General features: G+C 36.8%; 1 protein-coding gene and 1 long non-coding RNA gene across 3 annotated transcripts in view; one reads left to right on the forward strand and one right to left on the reverse strand.

Moving 5' to 3' along the window:
• AGBL4 (AGBL carboxypeptidase 4) overlaps positions 1–20647 on the forward strand; it is a 1536119-nt gene that overhangs the window by 766077 nt on the left and 749395 nt on the right. The window lies entirely within an intron of this gene.
• LOC129036960 (uncharacterized) lies at positions 14527–17690 on the reverse strand. The gene is made up of 3 exons (XR_008502700.1): positions 17585–17690; positions 15550–15727; positions 14527–14750 (listed from the first exon to the last, which is right to left on the reverse strand). It is a non-coding gene; the product is annotated as an uncharacterized LOC129036960 (long non-coding RNA).

A 20647-nucleotide genomic window follows, 5' to 3' on the forward strand; every position in this document is an offset into this window, starting at 1 on the left:
AGGACAGTTGGACTGGGAAAAAGAACACCCGTCTTTTTTTATTTTTCAGCTATGCCAACTTATTTGATCTTAGGAAAATTACTTGCTGTCTCTGATCTTCAATTTTCCCACTTCTAAATAGATCAAAAGAAGCATATTTTTTGGAGCTGAAAGAAACCTAAGAAGAGTATTTTCTTTAGCTATCTAGTGGAATATTTAGCTTTCCAACCAGTAAAGTATTATTATTTTGATTTTATGGATGGATCAACGAAGGTAAAATAACATACTAAAGTTTGCAAAGATAGTAAGTGGTGGAGACAAGTTTTGAACTCAGGTTTATGCCTCCTAAGACTTTGTTTGTCCAAATTCTTCATTTAACAAATAAATCAAGAAAAGAAACTGAAATTGATTTGTAACCTATCATGTCACACCCCATGAACCCAGCCAAACTGCAAAATTCTCAAGGACAGGAAATGCTCTTTTCCTCATTAACAAAAGTGGGAGATTGAAATTTAAAGGATAATAATTGATCAAAAAATATATATTAGTATGATCAAATTCAATTGGTACATTAAAATAGCTAGATTTAATATGTGACCAAGGACAAGCTTATGTTAAATAATTATGAAGATAGTGAAGAATATCAAATTCAGTTTAATACTGAATATTCTAGTATATTGGGACTATAAACTACAATGGAAAGTAAATGACTCTTTACTTTTTATTTCTCTTATTTGCTTTCCTTTTTCAGTTTTTCTTTCTTTCTTTTAGTCTTTTTTTTTCTGCATGGTTTGATTACTGAAACATTAAATAGTATATCCTTTGGCTATTGCTAAATAATGTAGGGACCAAGGGAGAACTCATTCTTTGCCCCCTGAAGTGTAGCTGAAAAATCAACACACAAAAGGCAGATTAATAAAAGACATACAAATTTATTAATGTGCACATGGGGAAAAATCAGAGAATGATTACCCCAACCCCCAGTGAAGTGCAGAACCTTGTAAACCACCTTGAGGTTTTAGGAAGAATGGGGGCTCAGTGCATGGCCAGAGCAGTTTATGGTGGTAAGTCCGGTCACGGTGGCAAGACAGGCTATGGGAGGGAAAGAAGAGGAGGCTTGACTAGCAAAGATGGTCTTTTATGTAAATGAAACCTCACAGGTAGTAGCTGTCAGAGGGAATAGATGGTACATGTTTCTGTCAGACCTTTAAAGGCGTCAGACTCTCAGTTAATGTTTCTTGATCTGGGCAAGGAAAGGCCTGGCTGTATCAATGCAGATTCTCTACAGACACAAATTTCCTATACAAAAGACAGCTTTATAGGGTCATTTCTATTTGTTGGGTCTCTGAACAGCCATCTCAAAATATGCCAAATAAATATATTTTTGGATAAAATATTTTGATATCCTTGAGTCTCTACTTTGAAACTTTGAAAAGTTTCACGATTTAAAGTCAAGTTGATAGTTTTGGAGAGTTTTGGGTTAGAGATTGTTAGGTACAGAAAGGTAAAGGAGCGGGAGAAAACAAACTGGAATAAGCAGAAAAGAGTAAATTTAAATATATCATCTCATGGCTTTTTAAATCAGTCTCTTAGTCATGACAATAGATTAGTTTGGTTAAATAATTGAATCTCCTTCTAGGAGGTGATCTTGTAGATGAGCTAGTCATATATATATGTGTGTGTGTGTGTGTGTGTGTGTGTATGTATATATAAAATGTAGGAGAATATCTATAATAAGAGGCATTTCTAGGGAAACAAAAGAAAGTGAAGGTTAATGTCTGGAGTAGTCTACAGACCAGATTTGACTTTGAAATATCTTCAGATTGCAGTGGCAATCTAACAGGTTTTTCTGGGTTATAGTTTGACTGAGATGTTCAAGTGAGCTTTCCGGAGTAGTTTACACATCAGCAGGTATAATGACTGGTAATATATGTTATTGTGGTGATTTTCCCCAAAGTTTATATCAAGTTGTTTAACTTTAGTTTATAGGGCTTTAAGAAGAGTAATTTTAATTTTTGGTGATTTTAATTGAGAAAAATCAGAGAATAACTTGAAAAAAATTGTTTGGAGACTTGTAGTCAAGAAAGAATTTAGGATACAGTGTAAATAATAGGAAAACAATAAAAACTCAAAAACTATGGGCAAGGCTAGAATGTAATAACAGGTATACTATAGGTTTTTTCTGAAACATTTTTTCTCCAGTTCCCATTTTTACTAAGATTAATTATAATGGGACTAATTTAGTTATGAAATTAAAAGTAAGTTTTAGTCTTATTATTTATTCTTGGCATGACTATTTGTATAAAGTGTAGTAACAATAGTGATTGGCCATATAGGCTCTTTTAAAGTTGACTTTGTTGGAACTTTTTAATAAGGAATCTCAGATTAGATATTTAAAAACCTTGAGGCTAAGAAACCAAGCCAAGGATTTGTCATCAGAGTGTGCCTGTAATACCTGTGCAAACTGGTGAACTTCTCTCTTTTTGAGGCCCCAAAATCTTGGGGTACATGGGCCTGTCAGAAAGTGATATATTTTATTTTCCACAGGTCTAGAACCTTATAAAGAAATCATGTAGATAAGGCATCAGACCACTCTTTTTCAAGAGCTTTTTATTAGCTCTGTGAAGTTAATCTCAACTTCTCAGAGTAGTTTAGCCATATCTGAAAATATATCATTCCAGTCAAAGTCTTGGTAAAATAACTAGTGTCATTAATTATGTCCTGTGACAAAAGAAAACAGATTCTTATGGAACTAATGTAAATAACTGTGCTGTCATTAATTAAGAATACTCACAAATAATTTTTAAATTCTGGAGAAATTATGTGAGAAAGATAAATGTTTTAATTTTGTTCACAAATATATACTTTACCCAATTATTACAAGCTCTAAATAGTTCAAAAAAGTTTTCTTAATGCTGGAAAACAAAATATAAAAGGAATCAGCAATGTTTTAAATTAAAAAGTTATAAAAATCATTTTAGTCCTTTATCAGTTTAGCCCCATGAATTAACTCTTGTTCTGCTTGATGTTGAGCTAGCAATAGTCATGAATGTATTAGCTTTTTGATTAGAGTCCTGGAATTTTTTACCTAGTCCAATAGCATGATTTCTAAAGTTATCAGAAGCATGTATTTAAGAGTACTTGTCAAGGTCCATATTATGAATTTCTTTGAAAAATAAGCAAATTTTGTACTGTACCTGATTATAAATTACTTTTTAGGAAGAATCAAAGTAAAACAATAATTTGTCTGTGGATTTAAAAAGTCTTAGAATAATCATAACAATTGACAATGAGATTTTGTTATTTCTATGGCATACAATTTGACATAATAATCATAATTGTTACTGTTAACATATACCAAAACACATCAGTACGTTAGTAATCTCATACAATTTTAGAACACATGTTGATAATACATTTTTACAAATATAACTCAAAAAAAGTTAAATATCATTTTTTATTTGACAATTTTTTATATGATTATAACATACTATATCATTCCAATATATCTCTCTTGGACTCTTTTGGGCCTTAATATATTAAAAGTTAATTTCAGGTCTAAAGACTGAATTTAGAATTTGAAATATGACTGTGAGAAGTATGTCAAATATCAAAGGTTTAAAACAGTTGATATCAAAATAGGAGCACAGGTCACTGTAAAATATTCATTTAGCCAAAGTGATAATTCAGACATTTTAAACAGCAACAACTTTATTAATAGGGAAGAGTCTGTTTCCCAAATAATCAAAAGACCTAGTAAAGACAGCATGAGACAAACTAAATCTGTCTCTCTTCTCTCTTTTTTGGGCAGTTTATTTAAAAGTAAACGAAAATCAGCTGGGTGCGGTGGCTCATTCCTGTAATCCCAGCACTTTGGGAGGCCAAGGCAGGTGGATCATGAGGTCAGAAGATAGAGACCATCCTGGCTAACACGGTGAAACCCCAACTCTACTAAAAAAATACAAAACAAAAAATCAGCAGGGCGTGGTGGCACGTGCCTGTAGTCCTAGCTACTCAGGAGGCTGAGGCAGGAGAATGGCGTGAACTGGGAGACGGAGCTTTCAGTGAGCCAAGATCGCACCACTGCACTCCAGCCTGGGTGACAGAGAGAGACTCCATCTCAAAAAAAAAAAGTGAACAAAAATCTTTTTAATATTGTATGAAAGTGGGGAGGAGCCAAGATGGCCGAATAGGAACAGCTCCGGTCTACAGCTCCCAGCGTGAGCAACACAGAAGACGAGTAATTTCTGCATTTCCATCTGAGGTACCGTGTTCATCTCACAAGGGAGTGCCAGACAGTGGGCGCAGGTCAGTGGGTGAGCGCACCGTGCCCCAGCCAAAAGGAGGGGCGAGGCATTGCCTCACTCGGGAAGCGCAAGGGGTCAGGGAGTTCCCTTTCCAGGGGTGACAGACAGCACCTGGAAAATCGGGCCACTCCCACCCGAATACTATGCTTTTCCGACAGGCTTAGGAAACGGTGCACGAGGAGATTATAGCCCTCACCTGGCTCAGAGGGTCCTACACCCACGGAGTCTCGCTGATTGCTAGCACAGCAGTCTGAGATCAAACAGCAAGGTGGCAGCAAGGCTGGGGGAGGGGTGCCCGCCATTTCCCAGGCTCACTTAGGTAAACAAAGCAGCCAGGAAGCTCAAACTGGGTGGAGCCCACCACAGCTCAAGGAGGCCTGCCTGCCTCTGTAGGCTCCACCTCTGGGGGCAGGGCACAGACAAACAAAAAGACAGCAGTAACCTCTGCAGACTTAAATGTCCCTGTCTGACAGCTTTGAAGAGAGCAGTGGTTCTCCCAGCACGCAGCTGGAGATCTGAGAATGGGCAGACTGCCTCCTCAAGTGGGTCCCTGACCCTGACCCCCGAGCAACCTAACTGGGTGGCACCCCCCAACAGGGGCAGACTGACACCTCACGCGGCCGGCCGGGTACTCCAACAGACCTTCAGCTGAGGGTCCTGTCTGTTAGAAGGAAAACTAACAAACAGAAAGGACATCCACACCAAAAACCCATCTGTACATCACCATCATCGAAGACCAAAAGTAGATAAAACCACAAAGATGGGGAAAAAACAGAGCAGAAAAACTGGAAACTCTAAAAAGCAGAGTGCCTCTCCTCCTCCAAAGGAATGCAGTTCCTCACCAGCAACGGAACAAAGCTGGACAGAGAATGACTTTGACGAGCTGAGAGAAGAAGGCTTCAGACGATCAAATTACTCCGAGCTATGGGAGGATATTCAAACCAAAGGCAAAGAAGTTGAAAACTTTGAAAAAAATTTAGAAGAATGTATAACTAGAATAACCAATACAGAGAAGTGCTTAAAAGAGCTGATGGAGCTGAAAACCAAGGCTCGAGAACTACGTGAAGAATGCAGAAGCCTCAGGAGCCGATGCGATCAAATGGAAGGAAGGGTATCAGCAATGGAAGATGAAATGAATGAAATGAAGCGAGAAGGGAAGTTTAGAGAAAAAAGAATAAAAAGAAACAAGCAAAGCCTCCAAGAAATGTGGGACTATGTGAAAAGACCAAATCTACATCTGATTGGTGTACCTGAAAGTGACGGGGAGAATGGAACCAAGTTGGAAAACACTCTGCAGGATATTATCCAGGAGAACTTCCCCAATCTAGCAAGGCAGGCCAACATTCAGATTCAGAAAATACAGAGAACACCACAAAGATACTCCTCGAGAAGAGCAACTCCAAGACACATAATTGTCAGATTCACCAAAGTTGAAATGAAGGAAAAAATGTTAAGGGCAGCCAGAGAGAAAGGTCAGGTTACCCTCAAAGGGAAGCCCATCAGACTAACAGCGGATCTCTCGTCAGAAACCCTACAAGACAGAAGAGAGTGGGGGCCAATATTCAACATTCTTAAAGAAAAGAATTTTCAATCCAGAATTTCATATCCAGCCACACTAAGCTTCATAAGTGAAGGAGAAATAAAATACTTTACAGACAAGCAAATGCTGAGAGATTTTGTCACCACCAGGCCTGCTCTAAAAGAGCTCCTGAAGGAAGCGCTAAACATGGAAAGGCACAACCGGTACCAGCCACTGCAAAATCATGCCAAAATGTAAAGACCATCGAGACTAGGAAGAGACTGCATCAACTAACGAGCAAAATAACCAGCTAACATCATAATGACAGGATCAAATTCACACATAACAATATTAACTTTAAATGTAAATGGACTAAATGCTCCAATTAAAAGACACAGACTGGAAAATTGGATAAAGACTCAAGGCCCATCAGTGTGCTGTATTCAGGAAACCCATCTCACATGCAGAGACACACATAGGCTCAAAATAAAAGGATGGAGGAAGATCTACCAAGCAAATGGAAAACAAAAAAAGGCAGGGGTTGCAATCCTAGTCTCTGATAAAACAGACTTTAAACCAACAAAGATCAACAGAGACAAAGAAGGCCATTAGATAATGGTAAAGGGATGAATTCAACAAGAAGAGCTAACTATCCTAAATATATATGCACCCAATACAGGAGCACCCAGATTCATAAAGCAAGTCCTGAGTGACCTACAAAGAGACTTAGACTCCCACACATTAATAATGGGAGACTTTAACACCCCACTGTCAACATTAGACAGATCAACGAGACAGAAAGTCAACAAGGATACCCAGGAATTAAACTCAGCTCTGCACCAAGCCGACCTAATAGACATCTACAGAACTCTCCACCCCAAATCAACAGAATATACATTTTTTTCAGCACCACACCACACCTATTCCAAAATTGACCACATAGTTGGAAGTAAAGCTCTCCTCAGTAAATGTAAAAGAACAGAAATTATAACAAACTATCTCTCAGATCACAGTGCAATCAAGCTAGAACTCAGGATTAAGAATCTCACTCAAAACCGCTCAACTACATGGAAACTGAACAACCTGCTCCTGAATGACTACTGGGTACATAACGAAATGAAGGCAGAAATAAAGGTGTTCTTTGAAACCAACGAGAACCAAGACACAACATACCAGAATCTCTGGGATGCATTCAACGCAGTGTGTAGAAGGAAATTTATAGCACTAAATGCCCACAAGAGAAAGCAGGAAAGATCCAAAATTGACACCCTAACATCACAATTAAAAGAACTAGAAAAGCAAGAGCAAACACATTCAAAAGCTAGCAGAAGGCAAGAAATAACTAAAATCAGAGCAGAACTGAAGGAAATAGAGACACAAAAAACCCTTCAAAAAATTAATGAATCCAGGAGCTGGTTTTTTGAAAGGATCAACAAAATTGATAGACAGCTAGCAAGATTAATAAAGAAAAAAAGAGAGAAGAATCAAATAGATGCAATAAAAAATGATAAAGGGGATATCACCACTGATCCCACAGAAATACAAACTACCATCAGAGAATACTACAAACACCTCTATGCAAATAAACTAGAAAATCTAGAAGAAATGGATAATTTCCTCAACACATACACCCTCCCAAGACTAAACCAGGAAGAACTTGAATCTCTGAATAGACCAATAACAGGAGCTGAAATTGTGGCACTAATCAATATCTTACCAACCAAAAACAGTCCAGGACCAGATGGATTCACAGCCGAATTCTACCAGAGGTACAAGGAGGAACTGGTACCATTCCTTCTGAAACTATTCCAATCAATAGAAAAAGAGGGAATCCTCCCTAACTCATTTGATGAGGCCAGCATCATCCTGATACCAAAGCCGGGCAGAGACACAACCAAAAAAGAGAATTTTAGACCAATATCCTTGATGAACATTGATGCAAAAATCCTCAATAAAATACTGGCAAACCGAATCCAGCAGCACATCAAAAAGCTTATCCACCATGATCAAGTGGGCTTCATCCCTGGGATGCAAGGCTGGTTCAATATACGCAAATCAATAAATGTAATCCAGCATATAAACAGAACCAAAGACAAAAACCACGTTTATCTCAATAGATGCAGAAAAGGCCTTTGACAAAATTCAACAACACTTCATGCTAAAAACTCTCAATAAATTGGGTATTGATGGGACGTGTCTCAAAATAATAAGAGCTATCTATGACAAACCCACAGCCAATATCATACTGAATGGGCAAAAACTGGAAGCATTCTCTTTGAAAACTGGCACAAGACAGGGATGCCCTCTCTCACCACTTCTATTCAACATAGTGTTGGAAGTTCTGGCCAGGGCAATTAGGCAGGAGAAGGAAATAAAGGGTATTCAATTAGGAAAAGAGGAATTCAAATTGTCCCTGTTTGCAGACGACATGATTGTATATCTAGAAAACCTCATTGTCTCAGCCCAAAATCTCCTTAAGCTGATAAGCAACTTCAGCAAAGTCTCAGGATACAAAATCAATGTACAAAAATCACAAGCATTCTTATACACCAATAACAGACAAACAGAGAGCCAAATCATGAATGAACTCCCATTCACAATTGCTTCAAAGAGAATAAAATACTTAGGAATCCAACTTACAAGGGATGTGAAGGACCTCTTCGAGGAGAACTACAAACCACTGCTCAAGGAAATAAAAGAGGACACAAACAAATGGAAGAACATTCCATGCTCATGGGTAGGAAGAATCAATATCATGAAAATGGCCATGCTGCCCAAGGTAATTTACAGATTCAATGCCATCCCCATCAAGCTACCAATGACTTTCTTCACAGAATTGGAAAAAACTACTTTAAAGTTCATATGGAACCAAAAAAGAGCCTGCATCGCCAAGTCAATAGTAAGCCAAAAGAACAAAGCTGGAGGCATCACACTACCTGACTTCAAACTATACTACAAGGCTACAGTAACCAAAACAGCATGGTACTGGTACCAAAACAGAGATATAGATCAATGGAACAGAACAGAGCCCTCAGAAATAACGCCGCATATCTACAACTATCTGATCTTTGACAAACCTGAGAAAAACAAGCAAGGGGGAAAGGATTCCCTATTTAATAAATGTTGCTGGGAAAACTGGCTAGCCATATGTAGAAAGCTGAAACTGGATCCCTTCCTTACACTTTATACAAAAATCAATTCAAGATGGATTAAAGACTTAAACGTTAGACCTAAAACCATCTAAACCCTAGAAGAAAACCTAGGCATTACCATTCAGGACATAGGCATGGGCAAGGACTTCATGTCTAAAACACCAAAAGCAATGGCAACAAAAGCCAAAATTGACAAATGGGATCTAATTAAACTAAAGAGCTTCTGCACAGCAAAAGAAACTACCGTCAGAGTGAACAGGCAACCTACAAAATGGGAGAAAATTTTCGCAACCTACTCATCTGACAAAGAGCTAATATCCAGAATCTACAATGAACTCCAACAAATTTACAAGAGAAAAGCAAACAACCCCATCAAAAAGTGGGCGAAGGACATGAACAGACACTTCTCAAAAGAAGACATTTATGCAGCCAAAAAACACATGAAAAAATGCTCACCATCACTGGCCATCAGAGAAATGCAAATCAAAACCACAATGAGATACCATCTCACACCAGTTAGAATGGCAGTCATTAAAAAGTCAGGAAACAACAGGTGCTGGAGAGGATGTGGAGAAATAGGAACACTTTTACACTGTTGGTGGGACTGTAAACTAGTTCAACCCTTGTGGAAGTCAGTGTGGCAATTCCTCAGGGATCTAGAACTAGAAATTCCATTTGACCCAGCCATCCCATTACTGGGTATATACCCAAAGGACTATAAATCATGCTGCTTTAAAGACACATGCACACGTATGTTTATTGCGGCATTATTCACAACAGCAAAGACTTGGAACCAACCCAAATGTCCAACGATGACAGACTGGATTAAGAAAATGTGTCACATATACACTATGGAATACTATGCAGCCATAAAAAATGATGAGTTCATGTCCTTTGTAGGGACATGGATGAAATTGGAAATCATCATTCTCAGTGAACTATCGCAAGAACAAAAAACCGAACACCGCATATTCTCACTCATAGGTGGGAATTGAACAATGAGAACACATGGACACAGGAAGGGGAACATCACACTTTGGGGACTGTTGTGGGGTGGAGGGAGGGGGGAGGGATAGCATTGGGAGATATACCTAATGCTAGATGATGAGTTGGTGGGTGTAGCGCACCAGCATGGCACATGTATACATATGTAACTAACCTGCACATTGCGCACATGTACCATAAAACCTAAAGTATAATAATAATGAATAAATAAATAAATAAATAAAATATTGTATGAAAATGTTACTTAAAATAGAAAATTAGATTTTTCCTTCATATTACATTATTAATATTACATTTAATTTTAATAAAATCTTACAAATTTAATTTTAATGAGTTTTGAATATACCCAAATGATTTTGTTAAACTCTTGTATAACCTTATAATTTTTAAATTTTTTATATTTAGTTTTATTTTTTATTGAAAGTAACAAAAATTTATAAACTAGACAAAATTATTTTTTAACAAAAACCACGTTTACATTCTTTTATAAAAATGTTTTTATTTTTAATATACTCTTTATACAGACTATTTTATATTTAGTAGTTTTAATTATTATGTATATTAGTTATAATGTTAACTCTCAGTAACCCTTATTTTTTGGTGAAAAAACTAGGAAGTGGGTAATTTTAATCATGTGCCAGATTTAGAGCCAATGACCAAAGTTAGAGTAATGAAGACAATGTCTGGTGGATCTAACTTTTTCCATCACAGCCAGGAGGCACTGCTCTGGGCCTGTGAGAATACTGCCCAAGAGTGTCCCCAGCCTTGCCATAGCCACTTCTCTAGACCTTAGGATTTAAAGGCTCACATCTGAAGACATAAGCTCGCAGACAAATTAAGTATTTGAAAATATTATGGAAGTAACACATTTATAACTTTAAAACATCTAGTAGAGACAGTATAAACTCGTCTTGACTAATATACCCAGGAAAAATGTGTAAACTAAATTCTTAGGATGCATTTTATTTTACTAACAATTTGTAAATTATCTTTATTTACTATAGATTATTAAAATTATATGAACTTGACAAGTATTAGGCTGGTTAATTAATGAGTATTTATTTATAAGTCAATGGTATCAGATAGTGTATAAACAGACATATACACGTGTGTGTATATAGACAGACATAAAGACTTTACAGTTTTTATTTTAAAATTTTAGTTATGAGATTGGTATAAGTCACTAGTATAAAAGGATAGCTGGATTTAAACTGTGTCTTTTTAAATGGGAAATGTTAATGTTTATCTGTCACACATAGCCAAAGCCCCTTACTGAGATTTAGAGAAAACAGGGTAGTAAATATATATGTAAAGTACAGAGACAATTTTAACTTTTTAAATAAAAAGTTTAGGTGTGTTAGACAGAAGAAGATTAAAAACATTTGTCAAGGTAACATAAAATCATAGGAATTTACCACTGGATTTTATAAGAAGACTAATTTTATTTGGATAAGTAATTTTTAATTTAGTCTTTGTTTTTTAATTGGACCACTGTGCTCAGGGTGGAGCCCATTAAGGAACATGGCCCAATAATTTAAATTGTTATCATTTGTCATGTTTAGAGCCTAATAATTTAGATAGATGAAAATTAGACACAGCTAGGTAGCAGAGAATTTAGATTTTTTAAAATCAAGGATTTTATTTTTACACTGAATCCTGGGTCTCCAAAAAGAGGGAAACACCATGAGACTGGGCTACACAACAGTTTTATATTTTACTCGGTTATAAAGACAGTTTTCTAAGTAGTTAAACTGCATGTTTTTAAAACTAAGTGCACAAAGAAATGAGTGGCCTCCTGTAGTAATAACATTATTGTGACAATGTAACAAGTAACATTCATTGTACCAATGCCAGCCACTTCCAAAACTGTAGTTCTCACCAGTGACCTGACATCCATTGTACACTCAAAGGCCAAGTTTTCTGTCACAGCATCAAGTAACTTTTGGTACCCTCAAAAGCCAAAGAGATGAAATAATGCATTATAAAAGACAGCAGAGTTTTAGACCTGAGAGTGTCCTTTCCATGACTCTTGAAACTAGAAGGAAAATAGAAGCCCCACAAATGAGGTGAAAGGGTACCTTTTTCTGCGTTTTTTAAGAGGTCTGAGTCATTGGAAATCTCTTTTAGATTTTTTATGTGGTACCAAAAATGGAGAAGAAGGAGGGGTAGGGAGGAATAAAAGTAAATGGTAGAATATTTTCTAAGAAAGGAAGTGAACAGACAGACCAAATACATAATTTAAAAAGAGTTTTAGTCAACTAAGAAATCTAAAAACAGAATCGGAAAAGAGAGAACGTCAAAAGTATTTTAGATATGTATATGTATGTGTGTGTGTGTGTGCTATCTTTTAATTGAGTTGACTTTGAACTATGGAGCTCTTAGAGAAAACACAACGCTTTGAAATCTCTTATCAGATTTTAGCCAGGACAAACAGCTGAAATTTCTGGCTTTTGAATTTTTTTTAAATTGAAAGTACCCTTCTACCTCATAAGATCTAGAACCACCCCAAAGAGAGTTTACAGAAAGGAAAGTTTTATGTGCAAGTGGTGTACAACCCACATCTGTCTGGCCATATTTTCTGGGGTCTTAGCTTCTTAACTGACCATCTATACACAAAGTCCCAAAAGTCCCATATGTCCCCATAGATGGAAGAATATAAGAAATCAAAAGCTGCTCATGGAAGGACAGGATTAATCAATAGTTACCTTCAAAAATCAAAAGTTACATAAATATCAACTGAAAGAGACTGGTTCTCTGACTAAGAATTGAACCTAGGCCATGGCAGTGAAAGTGTGGAATTTTAACTACTAGACTACAAGGTGGAGTAGCCTTCATTGCAAATCCCATAGGAAACCCACAGTTGGCAGTTTGAGCTTTCAAAGGACTTTAACTTTATTTTAGTTTAGATTTTTGTTCTTTAATTTTGTCAAGAGAATTTTAAGACTAATCATGGCACTATTATGTTTTTATTTTAGTTTGATATTCTCATCAATTGTTTGGAATAAGAAATCTCTCCTTTTTTAAAATTCAGGAGTCAAATTTAAAGGACCTGTCTTTTTGCTATTGATAATTAGAATTTCCAATGATGTACTTATTCCAGTAGTGACTCAGTCTAATAACTTCTTTATGGAAAGCCCAGGATGTAATTTTCTAGGTTTAGAAAAATAGGTGTTTTCTAGAGAGGGAATTGAAGAGGCAATCCTAAAGATCCCCCAACCACACAAAAAATTTTACTCCCAGGAGTAGGCAAAAGGATCTTGTCACAGACAGTTGAGGTTGGTGTTTATGTAACCCATGAATTTGTGAGAAGCCACCAGTGACAGACCTGTTAATTTGTAACAACATGTAGAGCCTCCTAGGATTAGACTTTCCCAGAACTAACCAAACAACAAAGGTTGAGGAAAAAAAATATATCCCCCTGAGAGCTTAACATGCTTGGAATAAACAGTGTGTTTGGGTACCCAGCCAATTTGAGACTGGCCACCTGACATGACCTGAAAATCATGCCCCCCAGATGGTGGAAACCAAGAGAGAGAGCTCCTACTTGGTCACAAGGAAGCTTTCAAGGACATAAAACAAGATGAGAGGGAATCTCACTCACTACCCCTCTTTATGACAGAACAGCACAGAAAAACAAGGACAAGGAAAAACTATTTCTGGGAGAAGAGAGACCAAACAATATGAATATTCATGCCAGAAAGCACCAAAAAGTACACCAGAGTCACTATCCCCAAGACTAGTCACAGAAATCCTTTTCTCCCATTAATCAAAATTTTGCAGAGGAAAAAGAGACAAACATTGATTTTTACCATCTGCTTGACCAGATTGCACAGAGAGAGGTTGGAGTCTGGCTGTTAAGAAATTCATATTCTTTCATCAGTTTATGAGGTCCTAGGTTCCCTTAACTGCAGGTTCAAGAAGAGTAGTGTTTTGGTATTCTCCTCACAGTGCCAAAATTGTAGGGATTAAAGGAAAACTTCCCCTTCACTCTCTAAAGCTTCTTTGAAAAATCAACTCACAAAAGGCAGATTAATCAGAGAAAAGGATTATAAATTTATTAACGTGTACATAGAGGAAAAATCACAAAATGATTACCCTAACGCCCAATGGGATGCAGAACGTTATATACCACCTTGAGCTTATAGGAAGAATGGGAGCTCAGAGCATGGCCAAAACAGGTTATGGTGGTAAATCAGGACACGGTGGCAAGACAGCTTATGGAAGAGAAAGAAGAGGGGACTTGACTAGCAACATGATCTTTTATGTAAATGAAACCTCACAGGTAGTAGCCTTCAGAGAGAATAGATGGTAAATGTTATTATCAAACCTTTAAAGGTGTCAGACTCTCAGTTAATCTTTTCTGGATCTGGGCAAGGAAAGGCCTGGTTGTATCAATTCAAATTCTTTACAGACACAGATTTCCCACACAAAATACAGCTTTACAGGGTTATTTCTATTTGTTGGCTCTTTGAACAGCCATCTTAAAATATGTCAAAGAAATATATTTTTGGATAAAATATTTTGATTTCTTTCAATAACAAAGCACACCAAAAACCAGTGGCTTAAGACAGGAAACATTTATTAATGCTTGTAAGTCCACGGGCCAACCGGATGGTTTTCTGTATTAGTGATCAACTATAGATTAATCTGCTGATCTTGTCTGGGTGCTCTCATATATTTGGAAGTCAACTGTCTATATGTTGGTCTAAGATGGATTCAGTTGGGATCATTGGGCTTTAGTCAATGTGGTCTCATTCACTGTCACCCTACCCTAGATTTGATCAAATGCTGATAGTAGGATTTCAAAGAGAATATGGAACTACACAAGGCTTCTTGAGGTCTTGGCTTAAAGCTGCTGTACCATTGTTTTACCAGTTTGTATTGGGCAAAACCAACCACAAGATCAGCCCAAATTCAAAGGGGTCACCTTTTGATGGGAGGAGCAGCAAAATCGTAGTATAAAGAATATGGATACAGAGTAAGCAGAATAGTTCTGAACAATTTTCAGTCTAGCACATATGATTTGTATGCATTTATAAGAAAATAGACTATCATTAAATGTCTCATCAAGAAAAGGCTGTGCCACCGGTAATCTAGGACTCAAATCCTTCCTCATTTTATTATAAAATGATAACAAAAGCCAATAGAAGTATATACCTAATGGAAGCCAGAAGTGGGTAGCAGTGTGAGAAATCATGCAGCAGGTAAAAAGGCCCCCTCAAGGGATGTACTGAAGAAATTTTTAAAAGGAAGGCAAAGCACTGTGCTTGTACTTATAATTCCAGTTACTTGGGAGTCTGAGGCAGGAGGATCACTTGAGCCCAGGAGTTCAAAGCTGCATGAGCTATGATCACACGATTGCACTCCAGCCTGTGCAATAGAGTGAGATCTTGTATTTGTGTGTGTGTGTGTGTGTGTGTGTGTGTGTGTGTGTGTGTTTAAAAAAAAAAAGGAAAGGAATTTTGGTTTTGCTTGAGTTTAGAAACCTATGCATTCCTGTTTGAGAATTTCAGAAGCACTGAGAAAACCTATAGCTTCTTCCCCTGTGCCTGATGAATAGCACATTAAAAAAAAAAGATGTATATACCTGTTATTTCATCTGTCCTATTAACTCTGTAGCACTTCTGTGCGGGGGAAACATGAAGTGAGTATAGGTGGAAATTCATTCATGGGGTGCATTATAGGTTGGCCTAGGATTGAAGCCGTCCATTCGGCTGGTTTTCTATTTATTATCCTTGACTTTCCCATCACCCAGGAAGAAGAACCTGTTTAATAAATAATAGGTTTAAAGAAAGCCTATTAAATCAGATTTTATTTAATATACAGTGATATGGTTTGGGTGTGTCCCCACTCAAATCTCATCTTGAATTGTAGCTCTCATAATTCCCATGTGTTATGGGAAGGACCCGGTGGGAAATAATTGAATAATGGGGGTGGTTTCCCCCATGCTGTTCTTGTGGTAGTGAATAAGTCTCATGAGATCTGATGGTTTTTATAAGGGGTTTCCCCTTTCTCTTGGCTCTCATTCTGTCTTGCCTGCTGCCATGTAAGATGTGCCTTTTGCCTTCCACCATGATTGTGAGGCCTCCCAGCCACGTGGAACTGTGAGTCCATTAAACGTCTTTTTCTTTATAAATTACCCAGTCTTGGGTATGTCTTTTTTTTTTTTTTTTTTTTTGAGACAGAGTCTCACTGTGTTGCCCAGGCTGAAGTGCAGTGGTGTGATCTCAGCTCACTGCAACCTCCACCTCCCGGGTTCCAGTGATTCTCCTGCCTCAGCCTCCCGAGTAGCTTGGACTGCAGGTGTGTGCCACCATGCCCGGCTAATTTTTTGTATTTTTAGTAGAGACAGGGTTTCACTGTGTTAGCCAGAATGGTCTCAACCTCCTGACCTCGTGATCTGCCTGCTTTGGCCTCCCAAAGTGCTGGGATTATAGGCGTGAGCCACCGTGCCTGGCCTTGGGTATGTCTTTATCAGCAGTGTGAAAACAGACTAATACATACACTCTGACTTCAGCCCTGTCAGTACCTACTTTGCAGTTACAAAAGATGTGAAGGATTTGGCCCTGATCTCAGTCATCTTACAAACCATACATAGCCACAACTAGGAGGGGAAATGCACTATGGTACTAATTTCAAAGTGATTTGACTCAGAACTGCACATCATCTTTTGGGAAGTGGCTCAAAAGAAAGTATACTCTTCCCATTCAGGCAGATGTGATCACTGTCCTCTGTGTACTATACCCAAAGCTCCAAGAGTTCTTGACATATTCTTCTATTTTTGCATTGATGACACTGGGTTTGCAATAACTTGTTTACTTGCTTGTTTTCTCCATAACAGTATGAGTTTCCTCAGAGTGGAGCATTTACTTATTCAGCTGACTCTACAGAGACCAGTATAAACCCTGGAACAGTCATTCAGTGCAGCCTTAGTTGCTTTTTCTGAAACACAGATCTGAACCTTTCACACCTACAATTAAAACCCTTCAATAGGCCCTTCATATTGCTTTCAGTGAAAGTTAAAACTTTTTAACATGCTCATATGTCTTAATGACACAGTCTGATCTCTTGCCCTACTCAGCCCCAGAATTACCACTTAGCCTTTGTTCTTGTTGCTCCCTCTGACTGAAACGTCTTCCATGTGTTCTCTCCTGCCTGGCCAGTCCTTATTCCTCAGTAAAAATTCACCTCTCCTTCCCTTAGGCTGGCTACAGACTCTGCCTTAGCGTGTGTGTGTGTGTGTGTGTGTGTGTGTGTTTTACAGGTTTACTTTCCTCACTTAAGGGCAAAGGGCCCAGTCTTATTAATTTATATAATCTCAGCACATAGCAGAGTGGGAACCCCATAACTGTTTATTTAATAAATATTAAAATTATGATTAAATGAATATGTTTTGAATTAGTGCTAAAATTTAGAACAAAATTCCATGTAGGAAATGCTGTCAGATTGAGGAAAAGAGAGGCTTTTTTTTGGTCTGTATCTTGGTGGATATTTATTTTGAGTAGGGAGACGAAAGAGTCTCCCTGAAAGATCTTTTTCTTCTTTCTGTCATGTTGCAAATGCCCTTGTTTGATATGCTAAACTCCCCTTGATGAGAATGTTTTGCTCCATTCCCCTTTTACCTCTTTTGGCTGCCTTCTCACAAGTTTTCAGTGAGGGAGAAGAATCTTCTAATGTGCAATCTGCAAGCCATTTTTTTTTACCATCTCTGTCAGACTGCAGTATCTGTGTGAAGATTCTGACAATTTCCAGTTAACAAGACACAGGTGCAGCTAATTAACAAACTTTGTTGGTTCCCTGTGACTCTTCAACATCAACTTATAATAGATAAGGATTCATTTTTCACATAGTGATTATCCAGACTCCATGCTTTTGATATATGAGGCCCAGGATTGTTCAGCATTTTTTGAAGACTTTAGGTGGCAACTTTTTGGTTCTTCATGGGCAGGAGACTTAATCATACATATGATCTGTCTCTCTATAACCTTACATACATATATGGACATATATGTATACATATGTGTCTATACACACATGTACATATTCATATATATTTACATGAAGCTATACATATATATGCAACATATCTATGAATTGTATGTAGTTTATATAGATGTATAGGTTCATGTACATATATATGTACATTATGTACATATATATGTAGTCTTTTATTGTTCCCTGAACACATTGTCTGGGCAATTATATTTAATTCTAAGAACTCTACCAGATGGGTATGATTTTCCTCCCTACAAATAACAGGCTCAGAAAGATGATAAATCACATAGTAAGAAGTAGGCTTGAAACTCCAGCATTTCTTTCCACAATGCTGGGAATCAGGTTGCACTCCCAATAGGTAATATAAAAACTGGGAATATGGCTCCGAAGTAAAGGAGCTGATTGGTTGAACAAATAGAGATCTAGATTTTATCCCCAACTCAGCCCCATACCATATTATCTATATAACCTTTGATATGTCATGACACCAAGGCTGATTCATCCTAAACTCCTGTGTAGTTTTGCCCATTTCACACCAACCTTTGTACATGGTGCCATATGATTAGAACCTGTTATCAGACGTACTCCAAACAGCTTTTCACCACTGAGTTATAAACCTTCTGTATTATCAGAGGAGGTTAAGTGCCAAGCATTAGTCTCAAAGGAGTTACTGACATCATTCATAATAAAAACTACTCATACCTAAGTTATGGACTCAAATTCATTTTGAAGTTTAAATATAACCATTTGTAATATAAAACTAGGATGAATGATATGGAAATTACTAAATAAAGAAGGAAAAACATGAAAATATTTTAAGGAAATGTTGTATATTATAAAAAAAATTTTAAAACATAGTTAGGAAGCATAAACAAAATGAATTATGAAAGAAAATAACCATAAAAGATAAGAAAAGGTCACTGAGTGTGATTGAAACCAAATAAATCTTAAAAGGAAAACATTCACTAGAGATTTGCCATAATATAAATTGAAACATATCATGAAACTACAATTATCAAAATTATTGGGAGGGCCGGGCGTGGTGGCTCATGCCTATAATCCCAGCACTTTGGGAGGCCAAGGCAGGCGGATTGCCTGAGCTCAGGAGTTCGAGACCAGCCTGGGCAACACGGAGAAACCCTATCTCTACTAAAATACAAAAATTAGCCGGGCATGGTGATGTGCAACTGTAGTCCCAGCTACTCAGGAGGCTGAGGCAGGAGAATTGCTTGCACCTGGGAGGCAGAGGTTGCAGTGAGCCACAATAGCACCACTGCACTCCAGCCTGGGTGACAGAGTGAGACTCCGTCTCAAAAAAAAAAAAAAAAAATTATGGGAGGCTGTCATTAGGATAAACAGATCAGTGAAACAGAAATTGAAGTCCAGAGATAAACCCAAGCATATAAAAATTTATTATATGGAAATGATAGCATTTAAAATTAGAAAGGAATGACTTATTCAATAGATGATATTGGCACAACTTGCTAACCATTTGGAAAAAACTATGTTATTCTACTACTTCATATTTTACACTAAAGTTTCAAATGAATTAAAGTTATTTAAATTTTTAAATTTTAAATTAGGGAAATTTCATATATACATAAAATAATATAAAAACACTCAATAAAATGAAGCAGATATTAACATTTTGTCATCTTTCAGATCCTGCTTGCTTTTACTGATTTTGATAAAGAAGTCATTACGGATATAGCTAACCTCCTCTCTCCTTACCTCTTTCTTTCTATCAGAAGTTACCAAATTTCTGAAATTATTATTACCATGTATAATTTTGTATTTTTATTATACTTGTATTATATATAAGTATACAAATATACTACTGTTTTGTGTTAAAATGCTTGCCGTTTTCATTAAACATAGTTTTTGGAAGTTTCTCTATGTTGATAAATGTCATTCTAATGCATTCATTTTAAATGCTCAACAGTATTTTGTACTAATGAACCACAATTTATCCGGTTTTTTAAATTAAGTGGTTTTAGTTACTTTTTTGTTTTACTATTATAAATGAATAGTGATACAGTGAACAACCCTGTATGTGTCTCCTTATACAATGTGCAAAATTTGTTTAAGGAGAACACATGGAAGTGGAATTGCTAGGCTATAGGTTATAAACATCTTTATTGTCAAGTACCCCTCTAAAGAGGCTCTTCTATTTTACATGCTTACCAGCAATGTTCAAAATCATTGTTCTTTCATAATTACCAATACTTGATATTAGATTTGCTAGTACTTGATATTAGATTTACTTTTTTGCTGATATGATGGATAAGAAATTTCATTATTTTCTTAATTTATATTTCCTCAACTGCTAGTGGAGTAATCATCTATTCATATATTTAATTTACAAACCTTTACATTCCTCCTTCTATATCTTGTCTGATTATATGCTTGGCCTATTTTCTATTGTATTGTTGGTCTTTTATATTTTGATTTATAATAGTTCTTTATAAATTTGCGTATTAACCCATTGTGAGGATTACTCTAATTTTTTTCAATCATTGGCTTTCATTTTCATTTTTCTGTGGTATCGTTTACATAGTATTTTTTCTGTAAAATACTCAAATATGCCTATCTTTTCCTTCATAGTTAATGCTTCTGGTGCTTTTTGTAAAAAAAAAAAAAAAAACTGTACATACTTTGAGTCCATAAACTAATCTGCTGTGTTTTGCTTT

The sequence above is a fragment of the Pongo pygmaeus genome, chromosome 1, assembly GCF_028885625.2.
Source record: "Pongo pygmaeus isolate AG05252 chromosome 1, NHGRI_mPonPyg2-v2.0_pri, whole genome shotgun sequence".
In the NCBI taxonomy this organism is placed as follows: domain Eukaryota; kingdom Metazoa; phylum Chordata; class Mammalia; order Primates; family Hominidae; genus Pongo; species Pongo pygmaeus.